Source organism: Myotis daubentonii, chromosome 9 (assembly GCF_963259705.1).
Source record: "Myotis daubentonii chromosome 9, mMyoDau2.1, whole genome shotgun sequence".
Taxonomy (NCBI): domain Eukaryota; kingdom Metazoa; phylum Chordata; class Mammalia; order Chiroptera; family Vespertilionidae; genus Myotis; species Myotis daubentonii.
Window position 1 is genome coordinate 59,454,637 of NC_081848.1, and position 18,304 is coordinate 59,472,940.

Below are 18,304 nucleotides of genomic sequence, written 5' to 3' on the forward strand. Positions count from 1 at the left end.
TCCTGTAGTTTTCTGCGTACAGGTCTTTTACCTCTTTAGTTAAGTTTATTCCTAGGTATCTTAATTTTTTTGCATGATGGTAAATGGGATTGCAATGGACCTAAATAGATACTTTTCAAAAGAAGACATAAGGAAGGCCAAGAGACATATGAAAACATGCTCAAAGTCACTAATCATCTGAGAGATGCAAATCAAAATGACAATGAGGTAGCATCTCACACCTGTCAGAATGGCTATCATCAACAGATCAGCAAATGGCAAGTGCTGGCAAGGATGTGGAGAAAAAGGAACCCTCGTGCACTGCTAGTGGGAATGCAGACTGGGGCAGCCACTGTGGAGAACAGTATGGAGTTTCCTCAAAAAACTAAAAATGGAACTCCCGTTTAACCCAGTGAGCCCACTTCTAGGAATATATTGCAAGAAACTAGAAACACCAATCAGAAAGGATATATGCACCCCTATGTTCATAGCAGCACAATTCACCATAACTAAGATTTAGAAACAGCCTAAGTGGCCATCAGCAGATGAGTGGATTAAAATATGGTGATACATCTACACAATGGAATACTATGCTGCTATAAAAAAGAAGGGATTCTTACCATTTGCAACAGCATGGATGGAGCTGGAGAGCATTATGCTAAGTGAAATAAGCCAGTTGGAGAAAGATAAATATCACATGATCTCACTCATTTATGGAATATATTGAACTACATAAACTGATGAACAAAAACAGATCCAGAGACAGAGAAGCATTGATCAGTCCGTCAAACCTCAGAGGGAAGGTAGGGGAGGGTGGGGGTAAGGGGGAGAGATCAACCAAAGGACTTGTATGCATGCAGAAAACAGGGGGGTGAAGGCATGAGTGGGGGGGATGAGAGTAATGTGGGGATAAGGACACATATGTAATACCTTAATCAATAAAGAAAACATACACACACACACACACACAAAATAAAGCAAGGATGATAGGTTACTTTACATCAAGCATAAAAAATGTTATATTCCTTGTTCATGTAATATCTTTTTAAAGGTATTGCAATGAAATAATATAGTTCACCCTTGAACACTCTGGGGATTAAAGGTGCTGACCCTTGTGCATTGAAAAATTCATGTATAACTTTTAACATCTCAAAAACCTAACTGTAATTGTTCCTCAGTATCCATGGGGGATTGGTTCCTGGACTTTTGCAGATATAAAAATCCGCAGATGTTCACGTCCCTTATATAAAACTGCGTAGAATAATGCATATAGTCGGCCCTCTGTGTCTTTGAATTCCCATCCACAGTTCGTTGAATCCATGGATGCAATACCTGTAGATACAGAGTGCTGACTGTATATTTATTCTTTAGGAACCTGTGCAATTCAAACGTGTGTTGATCAAGGTCAATGTTATTGAAAAGGGATTTTTCATCCAATATATGTGCCAGGTTAAGAATAACATAAGCTTTTAAACAGACTTAGAAGATGCTCTATTGAGTTTAACAAATTTGAGAATCTATAGCCTTATAAATAATATTTCACCATTGGCTAATTTTATTTTCTCATTTAATCTTTTTAAAGAGAAAACACTTCTGTGAAACACTGTTTTATTTTAAAATTAGTTATTAAATTTTAATTTAATGCTTGTATTAGAAATTCCGTATATATTTTTAAAAGTCAGAAAACATTAAAATGTATAAAAAATTAAGAATTAGTCACAAAAACATGGTAAAATAACTAAATTGAATAGACAAGAAATTTCAACCTGAGTTTCCCATACATATTCTCCCATTTTACAATGAAGCCATATAAATATGTATATATGCATATGCGCAAAATTATCATATTGTAGAGTTAAATCATTATCACTTTAAATGGGTTTTTAATCCAAAATAAGAAAGAACAAGAAATCAAAATACTATGTCTCTCTTTTAGAAATTCCCAATGTACATTAGTATATCAAATCTACTAAGGAAAAAAAACCCTATAAAATTTTATAAGTATTTTTAAGCATTTACTAATTTTAGTGATGTTAATGAAATCATTTTTGTGCCATTCATTTACATTCTGTTATTTCATGAAATATGTTTTGGGAAATATTTATCTAAGCGACTTTTTAACCAGTCAACACAGGTTTATTGAGCATCACTATGGGCAAGAATAAGAAAATCAGAACTTCTTCCCTTCTAGATTTTCTTTTTAATGAGACAGAAAATAAATAATCAAGTAAAATAATTAAGTTTTCTGTAAGGTGCTTTGAACAGGGTGATCTAATTAAAAATAATGAGAAGGGGTGACCTGTTTCTGATAGGGAGGTCGAAAAAGACATTTCTTAAGGGAGGATATTACAGCTGCAATCTGAAGTTAATAAAGGATCCAGTTTTGGAAAAGCCAGGAAAGACCAAGACAAACACAGAAAATTGAAAGTGCCAAGTTATTGAGGTAGGAACAGTGTGATATTTGAGGAACTGGAAATTCCGTGGGCCTGTAGTATACATACTAGTATATGAAGTGCCATCAGAGAACCAGGTTCCATGAAGAGTTAGACAGACATTCATCCAGAGCCTTACAGGCCCATAGCGAGTGATTTTGTTGTTGTTAATCCTCACCTGAGGATACTTTTTCCCCATTGATTTTTAGAGAGAATGGAAGGGAGGGGAGAGACAGAGAGAGAGACACATCGGTGAGAGAGTTGGTTGCCTCCGGCATGGCCCCAACCAGGGCCGTGCAACTGAGGTACATGCTCTTGATAGGAATCAAATCGGGACCCTTCAGTCTGCAGGCCGATGCTCTATCCACTGAGCCAAACCAGCTAGGGCTTGAGTGAATTGTTCTTCGTTCTGTGAAAATGCACCAAAGGGTTTTAAGTCTCATAACAATATGATCTGGTGTACATTTTTGAAGAGTGTCCTGGCTGCTTGCTCTCAGGAAAATGGAAGGACGAAGGACAAAACAGAAAAAGGGAGATGACTTTCAAGGTTATAGAAGTTGTCAAAATTGAGAGAGAAATATGGTTTGAATAAGGGTGGTGACAATGGAGAGGGGACAAGGTGAATAAATCACAATGCAATTTCGAGGTAAAGCTGATAGGATTTGCTAATGGACTTCATGCAGAGACTGATGAAATGATGTGATTGCCATTTACTGTCATTAACTGTGCTTACAAAAAGTAGAAAAGGAACAGGCCCAATGGGAAAAAAAATCAATAATTTTTTATATGATAGGTTTGAAATGCTTTTTAGATATCCAAGTGGAGATGCCAACAGGTTACAGAGAAAATGTTGACTTGAGGTACAAATTTCTGTTATTCGAGTATAACTTATATAACACCAACAATCTATGGCTGATAGAGTGTCAGGAAAAAATTGTGAAAGATTTTGAAACTGAACAGACCAAGAGCATTACGGGGTGTAATCAATGGAAAACTATGTCTTGTTTAAAGCACATTCTTCTGGGATATTTGATTTTATAGGAATTTTGCCTTTTTTTGTCTTTGAGCTATTTTACAACTTATAGATAACTAATGGCAATGAAAATGAAGCTTGTCTTGAGACATGCAAATAAATTTTGGACATTTGAGTCTTCCATTCCCAAAACCAGTTTTGCATATATTTGTAAATTTTGGTCTAACTCCAGTTATTCCCATAAAATAACTGTTATGTTCATAGTTCTCTTTGATGTAATCTTGCTTATTTAATTATGTATCCTCTGCCTTGTCTAAAAAGAAAGTGAGCTCCAGTTATTAATAACTAATAACCTAGCTTTAGTTATTACCTAGCATTTCATGTAGCTGGCAGGTGCCGGCTATTAAAATACAAACTAATAATTTTTTTCAAATGCATGTTAATAATGATATTTTTGTTACCACTACAAAAATAATCTGCAAATAAAGAGAAGAGGACATAGTCTAGTATTTATGCACATGGAACCTAGCTCACCCCCTAATAATACATGTGACTTGCTGCAAGATACTTAATGTACCTTCGTTTCCTCATTTGTAAAATAGTGATAATAACCGTACCCACCTCTTAAGATTGTTAGAAGAATTCGATGAGTTGCAACTTGTTAGAAGTCTAGAAAAGTACCTGTATATCTAGTAAGCAATGTGCTTGTAGAACAAATAACAACAGAGTAGATGAATTAAGTTATATTCGAAAGCTTTAAGTTTTCTTTTTAGTTTCAGTTCTTCCCTACTCGCTGACAAGTTCTTTAAATCAATAAGTAAACAAATGGGTCAAAGCATTTAGCCAATTCCTTTCTTTTTTAATTTTCTCTTTGTTTATCAGGTGCTTACAGCTACCATTTTCAGGTTATTCTGAAGTGTGGTGTTTGGCGCCAGGCAAGGAGGCAGGAATGCATCCTTCATTTTGCTGTAAATTATTCAGAATGTTTATTACTCAACCAACATTTGTTCGGCAGCTGACACCTGCATTTTTAATTTTTTTTTTTTTGCTTGGTGAAGTGTTTTATTTATTTACTTTGAACTGCAAGAAGGATTCTTTTCAGGTCTTTGCAGGATTTCTTTGTGCCTTGCCATTCTCTGTGTGTGTGCACATGGCATTTTCCTAAAGAATTTTGCATTGGGATAATTTAGATATCACAGTATTGTGAACATGCTTGTCCAATGACTTTGTTATGATATTTTAAATCTTAGAACATTGTGTTCAAAAACATATCCAACATTTGAGAAGATGTGGACATTTTAAAATGAATCAGTAACTTCTTCCTATTTTTTCTATACTTATGTTGTCTTTTCTGTGTTAAAAAAAAAAAAGTTAGCCTAGGGCAGGCTCCGGGAAAAAAAGTTAAGTTCAAAACCTCAGCCTGCTTTAAAAACTTCATAAATTTGTCCCTTCTGTACCTTTCCAACCTCATCTGTGATTACATTCCCCATGCACCTATTTTTTTTTAATCTTACTGACTTATATGCTATCTTGCACAACCCTGATATTTTTCTTGCCACTGGCTCTTTGCTCAAGCTGTTCCCTCTGCCTAAAATACTCTTTGCCACCATATACACCTAATAAAGAAATGTCACATTCTCCAAGACACATCCCCAGATACCACCAGGGGTTTTATATGCCTTTCTTTCTCCTTTAGTATGTTTGCAACTCCTATGGAGCACCTGCTATGATCTGCCTTGAGCCAAAATGTCTCTATTTATTTCTCTGTGATTATTTATTTAATTGTAAGCTCCTGAGGCTCAATTGAATTTTTAGTCATGATGGACTAAAGGTCCCTGTGGAATGTATTATCAGGATCAGTTTAAAATACATGTGTGCTGAAAGGTATCATTCTGCACCAGCATGGAATATGGAGTTGAAGCTGAGTTCAGATCTTGTGCTTATGCCTATGCCAGGCAAAACAACTTCTATTGTTCATTTCCTTCATCTGTAAAATGGGAATAAAACCAGTTTCTTCATACATATGTTGCAGAGATTAAAATAATATTGTGACAATCCTATCTTATCTCATAATAGACAAACATGGTAATTAACCATACCTTTGACATGCTTCCCATTGGCTAATCAGGGAGATATGCAAATTAACTGCCAACCAAGATGGTGGCCGGCAGCCAGGCAGCTGAAGCGAACAGGAGGCTTGCTTGCTCTAGTGATGGAGGAAGTCAAGGTTCCCCACCTGCTGCTGCCCAGCTCTGAGCTGCACTCTAAGCAACTATGTTGCAATTATAGAAGCTAAACAATCTCCAGATACCTGCTTTCAGCAGCTGAGGTCTCAGAGCTGAAGCCTAGCTTCAGAGCTAAAGCTGGCTCTCAGCTCCAGTGACAGCCATAGAAGGTAAATAAATCCCAGAATAAAAAAAAAAGAAAAAAAGGAGAGGTTGGGAGCTTCAGTCACCCGCTAGCCTGAAAATGGCCCTTAGCCCCTCACCCAGACTGGCCAGGCACCCCAGTGGGGACCCCAACCCTGAAGGGGGTGTGACCAGCTGCAAACAGCCATCAGCCCCTCATCCAGGCTGGCCAGGCACCCAAGCGGGAACCCCACTCTGATCCAGGACACCCTTCAGGGCAAACCAGCCGGATTTCACCTGTGCACCAGGCCTCTATCCTATATAGTAAAAGGGTAATATGTAAACTGACCCTAACAGCAGAAGGACTGGGAATGACTGGACACTATGACACACACTGAACACCAGGGGGCAGATGCTCAATGCAGGAGCTGCCCTCTGGTGGTCAGGGCGCTCTCATATGGGAGGAGCTCTGCTCAGCCATGAGCCAGGCTGATGGCTGTCAGTGCAGCGGTGGTGGTGGGAGCCTCTCCCGCCTCCTCAGCAGCACTAAGGATGTCCGACTGCAGTTTAGGCCTGCTCCCCGCTGGCAAGTGGACATCCCCCAAGGGCTCCCAGGCTGCCAGAGGGATGTCTGATTGCCATCTTAGGCCCAATCCCCTGGGGAGCGGGCCTAAGCCAGCAGGTGGTCATCCCCTGAGGGGTCCCAGACTGCGAGAGGGCACAGGCTAGGCTGAGGGATCTCCCCTCCCCCCTAGTGCACACATTTTTGTGCACCGGGCCTCTAGTGGTATATAAAGCATAAAGAGTACTGTAAGCATCAATTTCCGTGATCTAGTTTCTTCTCTTAGGCATTTTCTCTCTTTCCTGTGCCTTTTGAGCAGGATTCCACATGCCTACATTTTTTTCCCATGTGTACATCTAAATTTGGTAATGCATGGCTTCATTTGTAATTTATGTATCTAATTTAACACTTAGAAATCCAATGATACTACTGCCCATACTTGCTTCTTTTCATTCATATGTGACACCAATGTAATAATCTACTGCCCATACTTGCTTCTTTTCATTCATATGTGACACCAATGTAATAATCAAGGCAATTGTGTGATGGTTGCACATGTCAGTGATCAGGACAGTGCAGCAGGTATGTGCTGGTGGTAAGTACAGAAAGTTGAATTGTTCTGGCCTGGGTCATGAAGACATAGACTATTATTGTAAAAAGACAATTAAGAATGTAAAATATTGATGCAATTAGAATACATAAAGATTAGTGCATTTTTCATTTTACTGTTTTTAGCATTGCTTCAAAAAGAAATTGGAAGATGAAGAAAAATAAGAGAAAATGATAAAATGTAGACTAGTCTCTTCAAGAGTTTATTATATAATTTAGTAACCAATATATCTGGGCAAGAGGAGACGGGAACTAGATTGTTAAGAGGTTTCATAATGAAAAGTAGATCATCGTTTTTCAGGTTAGGCCTGTTTCCGCTGAGACCAGAGGCATCTTGCTCTTCTGAATGTCGCTGAGTCGCTGTGGTGTCTCACCCATAATAGCTCTGCGTGGTGCCCAGTACTCCACTTTTTCATGGAAAGCTGGAATTTCATTATGCCGTGGTCTGAACTCTTTTGCAGGGGAGTTTGTTTGGACCCTCAGTTGTTGGAAATACAAGGTGGCCAAAAGTAAGTTTACAGTTGTAAGTACGTGAAACACAGTTTATTCTTGTATTATTATTTATTTATTATTGTATTATTTATTTGTATTATTTGTCTTATTATCATTTCATACCCTCACTTATGACTTATCTTTTAGATAACAGCAACTGGTAATGACCAATGTAAGTGAATACTTAAGCAAAACCCACTTTTGCCCACACCTGTATACTACCAGGCTCTTGTTCAGTCCTGCCTCCAAGCCCTACCACCTCCTTCATGTCCTAGGTGCTAGCTCTCTTGCTCTCTTTCTGTCTCAGGATACTCAAAAATCCATCCTGCTTAACACCTAGATGCTACAATATTTTTCATGTACATTGTCATATTATTCAAAGACCTTCCTGTAGTCATTGCTGAAATCTCAATTGTACATATGCAAATATCCAGTAGGAATGTGAGTGCTTACAATTCAACAGAATCTTTGATTCAGCTGCTTTCACCAGCTGTGGAAGAAATGCATTGGGATTTAGGGGCTTCATTTTTAACATATTTTGAAAATTAAATGAGTTCTCCTTTTTAAATTTCCCCAACCATACTTTTATTGCTATAACCTAGTCCTTCAGTAGGTTATAAATATTCAATCTATTATCTCAGTATATAAGCTATTAGCAAAGTGAAATTAAGATTACTTTGCTGATGTAATAAGATAGAGCAATAAAGAAGCCCCAGGAGTTTACTTTAGTGCCAACAAAGTGCTGTTAAAGCAGTGGCCTCTCGCTGCATTTATATATTTTTGTAAAGTAAAACTCACTGAACCGTCTAAGAATTTGCTAACTTGAAGATCTGCAACAACTTTTGGTACCAAACTGTTTATTTCTGCATATATATTCTTCTCACTGACCCCAAGATATCACTGGGGAGGGGGATAAAAGCTTTTCAATTTTTCCTTTTAGAATTATTAATAAGTGAATAAAAAATTAGATTTTGAGGCAGTTACCAAGTGTTTGGTTTTCTCTGGGGTATATGTCCTTACAGACTGAGTAAATTCAAGGGGTGATTGATAAGAGCAAAGTCTAACTAAGTTTTTGAAATCTAAACTATTGAGCAGAGAGAGAACTAGAACTATCGCTTAGCATGGAGCGGTAATGCTGCTTCAAAGGCGTTGTTTAGAGCAGTGATGATGAACCTATGATACGCGTGTCAGAGGTGACACGCGGACTCATTCTTTTGGTTGATTTTTCTTTGCTAAATGGCATTTAAATATATAAAATACATATCAAAAATATAAGTCTTTGTTTTACTATGGTTGCAAATATAAAAAAATTTCTATATGTGACACGGCACCAGAGTTAAGTTAGGGTTTTTCAAAATGCTGACACGCTGAGCTCAAAAGGTTCGCCATCACTGGTTTAGAGAGTAATGAAAAGAAATCAAGACGTAAATACTTCTGGATAATAAATAAGTTCTCCCAAATAAGAAAAAAAATAGTATTTATTGTCAGGCAATATTAAATGATCCTGGTGTATATTGTCTGAAAATATATTGTCTTGAATCTCTGTCTATTATATTATTCAGGATATTGCTTCTACACTAAACAAAGTGTCAGTCATAATTGTAATTTTCAATGGGGTGAATTATTTCCAAAACCATTGTTTGTTCTGTGACACCATGAAAAAATTTGGACTTTTCTTTTGTGAATTTTGCAAGAGATGGTTGGATATCAAAGAGATACTACAGAATTAATTCAGAGAAGAAAAATGTTGAGAAAGGCAATCTTGTGCAAGCAGTCTTTCCACCCCATTGGCCACGTAAAAATGGCTTGGAGCATTTCCTTACCTAGAGATGAAGAGCTCACACAGCTTTGCCAGGTTCATCAGTGAATCTTCCTTGAAGCATGTGGGTCATATGATACCTGGCCAACCCCACTGCTGGACAGGGATGAGGAATTTTACTTTGGCACAAGAGGGGTGCATGTAGGCCTTGGGAAGAAAATTGTTGACCCCCTGAGAACACCACCAACTATTGAAGCTGGTCTTGCTCTGTCTCTTCTGTATGTGAGTAAAGCATTATTGTCTCCAGTGCTTGACTGTGTTCTGTTCTACTTGGCGACTCCAATACCAGATGTAATGGGTAGAACTGTTTGGACTTCTGTTCCTAGTGGCTGGCATTGTGGTGATCTTTCTCCTTGTCCACATGGTTGGAGTCCTCCCCTGGAATTGGAATCAGTGGGAATGTGTTCTGCCAAAAATCACCATGATTTTTCAAGTACTTATGTTTTGTGAAGGAGAAAGAACTGGACTCTGTTTACCTTATGAATGATGCATGCTGTTGAGATGAATCTGAAATGTCCCCTGAAAATTAAAGATAGAAAAAGAAATAAAGGGATTTTTTTCTTTTAATAAAATTTCATATTGATTTTATTACCCCAAATTTTCATATTGATTTTTATCCCAAATTTTGCCCTTATCCTTATGTCTAAGATAGACCATAAAATTATAGGCCATAAAAATGAAACATAAAAATTTTTTCTTATTCTATAACCACGAATAACTGATAAAATATCTTCTCTGACACAGAAGTATTTATTCAAAGTTTATTTAATGGGAAATTGTGTATCATGCATGTATCTCACTTTGGCCTAAAATGTTTCTTTGTGCAAACAAATTAACTACAAATAACTACAAATCTTTTTTAAAAATACTGTGTTTAAAAAATGTGTTTATTGATTTTTAGAGAGAAGAAGGGAGAGGGACAGAGAGCTAGAAATATCAATGATGAGAGAGAATCATTGATCGGCTGCCTCCTGCACACCCCTTACCTGCAACCTGGGCATGTGCCCTGACCGGGAATCCAACCATGGCCTCCTGATTTATGGTGGCTGCTCAACCACTAAGCCATGAAACATTGTGATTTTTATACAGCTAAATTTGCTGCTAGAATTTTCAATGAAAAATAATTATTTGTTTATTTTATCTTTTATGGTATTTGGAAAGTAAGCTGTTCTTCTCTATCCCAATTTCATAATTCAAGCCCTTTTATCTTCTGCCTGAAATATTTTTCCTCAATACATTTTGAAAACATTATAACAATTATGAAGAGTTTAAACTCTGAAGTTAGGTTTTAGTTTTGATTCTGTTACTTGCTAGAGAGGTAATAAGAACACTTTTACTGACATATAAAATTAGAGATTGTTGTTTCTCCTTTCTCTTTTATTGGATTTCCAGGTAGTTAGTGTCAATGTTCTATGTTCCATGTTAGTTGGATTATTTTTTCTTTCATTAACTCATACATATTTTACATCTCTAGTGTTATTAATAGAACCTATCACATACTTCTCTCTCTGAGTTAAATAAGTGAATAAAAGTAAAATACTGAGAATAATTAATGACATATCGTGAGTAAACATTATTTATTATTATTATGTGCCTTTTTCTGTTCCTGGTTCTTGGTGTGCAGTTTAATATGCCTCAGTGCTAATCTTCTCTGCAAGGGAAAGAGAGCTTTCGAGTGTTGCCAAATTTCACCTTATTGAAACAAGCATTCAAGGATTGCTCTGTAGAAGAATTTTAAGTAAAATACCATTTTCCCCAAATTTACTTATTACCACTAGATTACCGTGTTGCATTTTTCATTATTATTTCTACTAGAGGCCCGATGCATGAAATACATGCATGGGTAGCGTCCCTAGGCCTCGCCAGCGATCAGGGCCCATCTGCAGGGCGACCAGTGGGGCGATTGGGGCCCCTCTGTGGCGCCCGCCTTGGCTGGCCTGGGACCTGTGGGCAGCTCCTGCATTGAGCATCTGGCCCCTGGTGGTCAGTGCACATCATAGTAACTGGTCATTCCACCGGTCATTCTGTGATTTGGTCGATTTGCTTATTAGGCTTTTATTATATAGGATTATTGTCAAACTAGAAAATATCTGTTTTAACATTTGATCTTTCAACTATTAAACCAAGAGATACTTAACATATTAATGTCAAGTTGGAAGTTCTTGACTTCTTTACTTACATGTATATTTTAAAATTAATTTATCTCACCTAAATAGCATTGTAGTTACTATTGTTTTCTTTATAGCAAGCTATCCATTATGGGATCATAATTTCTGAAGAAGAAATGGCAGCAAATAATATTTGCGAACTATTACCGCACCTGTTTCAGAATTAAATCCAATTTTATTGTTAGGTAAGCATTGATCATTTTGCAGTGATGGGGAGAGGATGAAGATTTGCCATTAAGTTTTGGAGTTATTAGGGTAGTAGTTTATAATCTCGATTAATAGTTAAATCTCTGCCTTCTTTTCTTTCTATCAAATATATTTTCTCTGGAGAATCTGAGAATGTTATCAACACCTTACTATACATGAGGAGAGAAATAGATCAGGAACATGCAGAGTTTTGTTAAATGTGGTCTGCACTCAAGGGCAGTTAGGAGGGTGTTGTAGTGATTCTTTCATCAGCTGTGTGTTCCTGGAATCTGAAAAGATAATGAAAAGCAGATGCATCCAAAATAGAAAAATAGCCAGACACTATTGTCTAATACTATGCTTTGAGGGATTTTTGCAAAGCCATTTGTAACAGATAATTTTAGAAATCTCGGGGTACATGTTTTATTGGGCTGTCATGCATTTAATCAGTTTTGTTCTGAGGCATTTATGACTGTACACAAATGCCAGACTCTTTGTCCATTTTGGAATGACAGTGTGAAGACTTTAGACTGAGTAATTGCCATGGAGAAATGCTAAATTAATTGGAAAAATAACCTAAGAACATGCCAGAATAAGAGTCTTCTCTTTGACAAAAGAGATCTAATTAGTGAATGAGTATGTAACCAAGGCCTGTGGAAAGTATGTGGTATTCATTACCCATTTGAGACCAAACTTTCTTTCTAATCTTATGTTGCTAAGAGACCCTCTGAAGAAGATCATTGATAACTATGAGGTACAAAAGTTCTACTTTGGCAGGCTGAAGTTCCCTGGGTAATAAGTATTGCGAATACTACAGATAACCTTTAATAAGTTACAGTAGATCTGAGACAGTCCTGACGTTTATTGGGTTGCTGAAAGACAATTCATTGCAGAGCAATTTTCTTAGCTCCTTAAGTGCTTTAACAGTTATTGTCTTGGAGAGAAGAACCAGCCTTTATATTGATTACTTGTGGCCATGACTTTTGTATCAGGAGTGGTTAGATGTTTATAAGTTTGGCTTCCCACACAAGCCCTATTTCTTCAAATCCTATATAATAAAAGGCTAATATGCAAATCCACCGAACGCTGGGAAGACTGGTCACTGTGACGCACACTGATCACCAGGGGGTAGATGCTCAACGCAGGAGCTGCCCCCTGGTGGTCGGTGCACTCCCACAGGGGTAGTGCCTCTCAGTCACAAGCCGGGCTCATGGTTGGCGAGCGCAGCAGCAGTAGTGGGAGCCTCTTCTGCCTCTGTGGCAGTGCTAAAGTTGTAAAAGTCTATTACTTGTTTACAATTTAAACACAGCATTTAGACCTAAATATGAGCCACTCTAAAAAAATTTGCATCATTGTGGTTATAACTTACAGCCTGCTGGATAGATCGGATTAAGCCTTTATACAGCTGGGACACTAAATATCAAATGGGTAATAGCTAGACCATTCATAAAAGTAGAACAATGACTTGCAACATGCAGCCATCAGTCTAAGAAGCTAACGACTGTAATAACCAGTTCCGAAAGCCAAATAACTTCTGTCAACCTCTGTAGCAATGGGTCTTCATAGCAATTGAGAAGACATTGATTTTTGGAAAAAAAAAAAAAAAAAGAACACATTGTTAACATTCATTGTTCAATTATGAGGTAAATTTTGCATTGGAGTGAAGTATGAAAGCTAGAAGTTAAATAAAGATGAAAGGAGCTATCCCCCATGCTAAATATTTTATCTTTGATACATTCATTAGCATTCCCTTCCCTGCTTCTTGCTATTTTCTGAATGGCCTAGTTCCCAAATGCATTCTAGTTTAGTTCTCTTCCAGTTAAGCACCCAGTTTTCTCTTGGGTGATTTGCATAGGTAGACTTAGGTTTGAGAATAAGCAGTATACAAATGTCGTGGGCCCAGGAATACTATATATATATATATATATATATATATATATATATATATATATATACACACACATATATATATACACACATATATATATACACACACTATATATATATATATTTATTTTATAAATAAATATATATATATATGTATTTATTTTACTTCACATTTTATCTGTTGTTGTTTTTTTTAAAACCAAATCTGTTTAGAAGTGCTTTTGGGAAATAATTTACTGGGAGAATATTTATATTGTGTGGAGAGTGATAATAGTTCAAAGAATTCTCAGCTGAGTGGCTATCAATAGGAGGGAAGGTATAAATTTTTTCACATGAATGCCCCTTTCATTTTTATAGAGCCTGAAAATATGAAACAAGAATATTGCATTCTTGACTACAATTCTAAAAAAATACCTGGTTCCTTCCTTTTATTTTACGATTCAAAACAAAATTGCCAAAGGTAAAGTTCTGACTTCCAAAGCCTGTCACTTAAACCTATTTGTCAAATATTCCCAACTCATAAGATATCGTTTTGCATGCATATCCCCTATTAATGCAGTGGACATTATTTGAATAGAATACATTCTGGGAACATTATGCATCCTAAAAGTTTTACACTCTTAGAGTATTGTCCTGATTATTTATGAACATTTATACTACAGACAAGGAATGAGTATGTTGGCATAGAGTTCATGATTAAATAAAACTTGAAATATCGGGGGATCACTCTGTAAAATGAATGATTGTTTAACCACTATTCTGTACATCTGAAACTAATTCAGAATAATATTGAATGTAATCTGTAATTGAAAAAGAAAAAAAATTTAAAATGTCAGACTGGATTCAACTCCCTGATCCACCAATTTTAACTGTGTGCCTGTGGGCAGATTATTCAATCAACCCATCTTTGTTTCTTCATCTGGGAAATGGATCTACCGAGCATTTTATCATTTTTGGACAGTAAATAATTTAATATGAATTAAGCCCTTAGAAAGTTGCCCAGTTTAGCATAAGTGCCAGAACTACCACTTTTCATAGCTCCAGGGGCACTATTCACAAGGTTTCTATGCACCTGGTGCCCTCAGAGCACATCATTATGTGGGCCTGGCACCCCTTTCAGTTGTGTTCCACAATACTGTTGGTGAGCTCATGAAAAGTGTGACTTTTATATTATTGTGATTCACGTCAGGATGGCTGCATTGCAGTTCACTCAGTACTGGTAGCTGCCTGTGATCCTTGCATTATTGGCGTCACTTTTCTGTCCCAAAAGTGTGTGCATTTGGACCATAAATGTATGGTCACTGTATGCATGGCCATTTAGGTGAAGCTTATCAGTGTATTCCTTGCTAGTGGATCTTTTGAGTTCTGATGAAGGACATTTTTCATCTGTTCAAATCTCAAAGTCTACCACATCAGGACTCTGATAGATAATCTCTGTAGCCTATTCATCCGTGTAGGTTTCCAAAACAAGGTCATTGATTTAATTTAGAAGAAAGACAAAGACTTCATTTCATTATTGTTATTTTGTTTTAGTTTCTACAAAGGTTTATATTTTATTTAACTCTCCAGAAAATAGAATTTTGGCATGGTTTCTTAATGTTGTTTATTGCCTGAACTTTATTTAACTGAGGTTTTAGCTTTTCACCATTAGGTAGCCTACTGGGGAATCAGGTCTGCTTCTCTTTTCAAGACAATCCAAGAACCGCCTATACTACTTTAGCATTGATTTCCATATAATAGTCTATATAGAAAATTATATTTACATTTAAATTTATATTTTTGTTTAAAATTATAATTCCATTTCCATTCCAATTGAGGGCAGCTTTAGGTGCATGGATATGGAGTCCATTGAAATAAGCCAGAACATTTTTTAGATTCTAAAATTACAAGGAAAATAACATTTTTCATTTTTAAAAATGAGCTTGCTTCTATGAATGTGCCACGCCAGCACGACCAAGGGTGATCCCAAGTGGGGGAGTGAAAGGATTAAGGAAAGACAGACAAGAGAATAATAGCTGGGTCTCGTTGGGACGCTGCCTCCCTGATGAGGAGACAACGACAGTGCCCACAAGCCCTGTCTTTATTTTATAGCAGATGCCAAGAGGTAAAGTAGGGGCGTAATCACGTTGTTTACAGCATTCTCGTGAGTTCCATCCTCACTCAACTACATGAACCCGAATTCTATCACAAGGCATGTGGGGCTACGTGTTCGGACCATAGGTTCAAGCTCACAACCACAGCCGTTGGCTATGATTGTGCTGGGAGGGCCCTTCCCTTCCAGCTGGGACTTGCACGTGGCAATGAGAGGACCCTGTCCTTTCACTAGTCCGAGGTTTGAACCTGGCCAAAACCCCGTAACCGCGCCCCACATGTGAATTTATTAAGTTAGATTTTATATTCAAAATAGTTAGACATAGTTCTTAATTTTTGACAGTTGCCACCTGTCATAAAGGTGATATAAGTCAGTGGCAAAAAATGGCAGAAGAATATCTGTCATTTTTTGGGGGAGAGGAGGGGGGACAGGGGAAAAACATCTTTCTTGCATTAAAAAATTCAAATAATACAATTTCTTTAAATTGTATTTTAAGGATTCAACAAATTTTTCAAATCTGACAGACTTCTTTTTTTAAATGATAAATGTTAATGTTACATTGAAATCTTTTTTTGATAAGCAAGTGGATTTTGATTCAAATTGAACTTTTTGACATAAAAATTATCTCTATTATAAAAACCCCTTGGCCCTAATGCCCTCACACTGTAATGACCAGAGGCTGCATGAACGGCAAGGCATGTGGGGGTGGGCAGGGACTTGACTCTTGTGTACGTGTGTGAGGCCGGGGAGGAGGTAGGGAAGGAAGAAATGGGTGGTAGTGTAATTTTTCTCTCCTCCTCCTCCTCCTCTTGCTCCACCTCCTCCTCTTGTTCCTCCTCCTCTTCCTCCTCCTCCTCCTCCTCCTTCTCTTCCTCCTCCTCCTCCTCCTCCTTGTTTCCTATCACTGTGGGTTGGTTTTTACAATTAATTTGGAAAATTTGTCTCCCATGTTGACTTTGGGTTTCCCTAAGTCCTCCTTCTCAGAGAGAGTTTGTATCTTTTAGTTCTTCCTTCTGTAATTTACTGCTATTATCTAGAGAGCCTTGGTGGTGTAGTGTAGAGAAGGCTTTTGTCATGGAGAAGATTCTGAATGTCTATCATAATGATTGCTCTTTACCTTCGCCAAGGAGAACACATAAGGTTCCTTCTTGGCTTTTTACTTTGAGAACATGGTGGACTTTGCAAGAGTAACTTTGCAAATATTGATTTCTCCCTTAAATTATGGGCCCCTGGAATTTCTCACTGTCATGCTAGTCTGAACTCAGCCTTTATCAATTAGTGAAAATAGCACTTGGGTATTCAAACCAATCGATCGCTCCAGGGACTTCTGTTACAATAACCGTATGTGCTTCTCTGCATATACTTGTCTCTCCAGACACCAGGGTGTGTGTTAGTCCTGCAACCTCAGTTCTCTGATGAATCCAAGAAAAGTCAATTAAAAAAATTTGTCTAGTTTGTTCTTGTTGTAAAGCATGGGAGTGATGATTTACAAATTCTTTACATTTAGGAACTGAAACCAGAAACCAAGGCTGTCACTTTTTCACCATCTTGAAACAAATAAAAGAAAAACATATCCCTCTTCATTAACATTCTTGACTTTCTTTTTTTAAAAATATATTTTTATTTATTTCAGAGAGGAAGGGAGAAGGAGAGAGAGATAGAAATATGAGAGAATCATTGATGGGCTGCCTCCTGCACACTCCTCACTGGGGACTGGGCCCGCAACCTGGGCATGTGCCCTTGACCAGAATTCAACCTGGGACCTTTCAGTCCGCAGGCCGACGCTCTATCCACTGAGCCAAACCGGTTTCGGCTTTTCGGCTAGGGAAACATTCTTGACTTTCCCTAATAATTCTTTGTATATGTCCTTTTTGTTATTGTCACACAAAGATCTCCTCTCATTCCCCTAAATCCGTGGTCGGCAAACCGCGGCTCGCGAGCCACCTGCGGCTCTTTGGCCCCTTGACTGTGGCTCTTCCTCAAAACACCACGTGCGGGCGCACGCACAGTGCGATTGAAACTTCGTAGCCCATGCGCAGAAGTTGGTATTTTGTGGGAGAACTGGTATTTTGTGGAAGAGCCACACTCAAGGGGCCAAAGAGCCGCATGTGGCTTGTGAGCCGCGGTTTGCCGAGCTGCAGTTTGCCGACCACTGACCTAAATCATGGAAGATTTTGGCAGTTGAATGATAGACTGTATCTATGCCTCACGTTTTGTCACTGTCAGGGTAATTTTATTGTCTGTTTGGTTGGATGTTAACTATAAAACGAATCAGTCTTAATGATTAATGTCATTACTCAAGCCAACAGTCTTTGACCCAGTTTTTCTTTTTCTCTTAAATGTCCAGCTCTCAATGCCACACAGTAAAACTCTCCAGTTATTCTGTTATGGCAAATGTTAATACTTACAAAGAGGACAGTTAAGAAAAATCAGAATTGGAAATGAACTGAGTACAAAAACATCAAATTCACCATCATTCTCTGATATCTATAAGAGCCTTTCAAGATAGTGAACCTTTCAAATGTAGTTCTTAGATTTTTTAAGTATTGATAATGGTATTTATTAATCTGTATTTTCAAAGATTTAAAGTTATATATGAAAGCATAATCTGGTGGTTAAAAGGGATCTGCAGAACTGTCAAATAAGGAAATAAGTGTTTTAAGATAGATGACATTAACTACTTAAGTAATTCAGGTTTTCATCTATTAATGAATAAAGATGAAGGAAACTTGAAATATGGGCCAACAAACTTAAAGG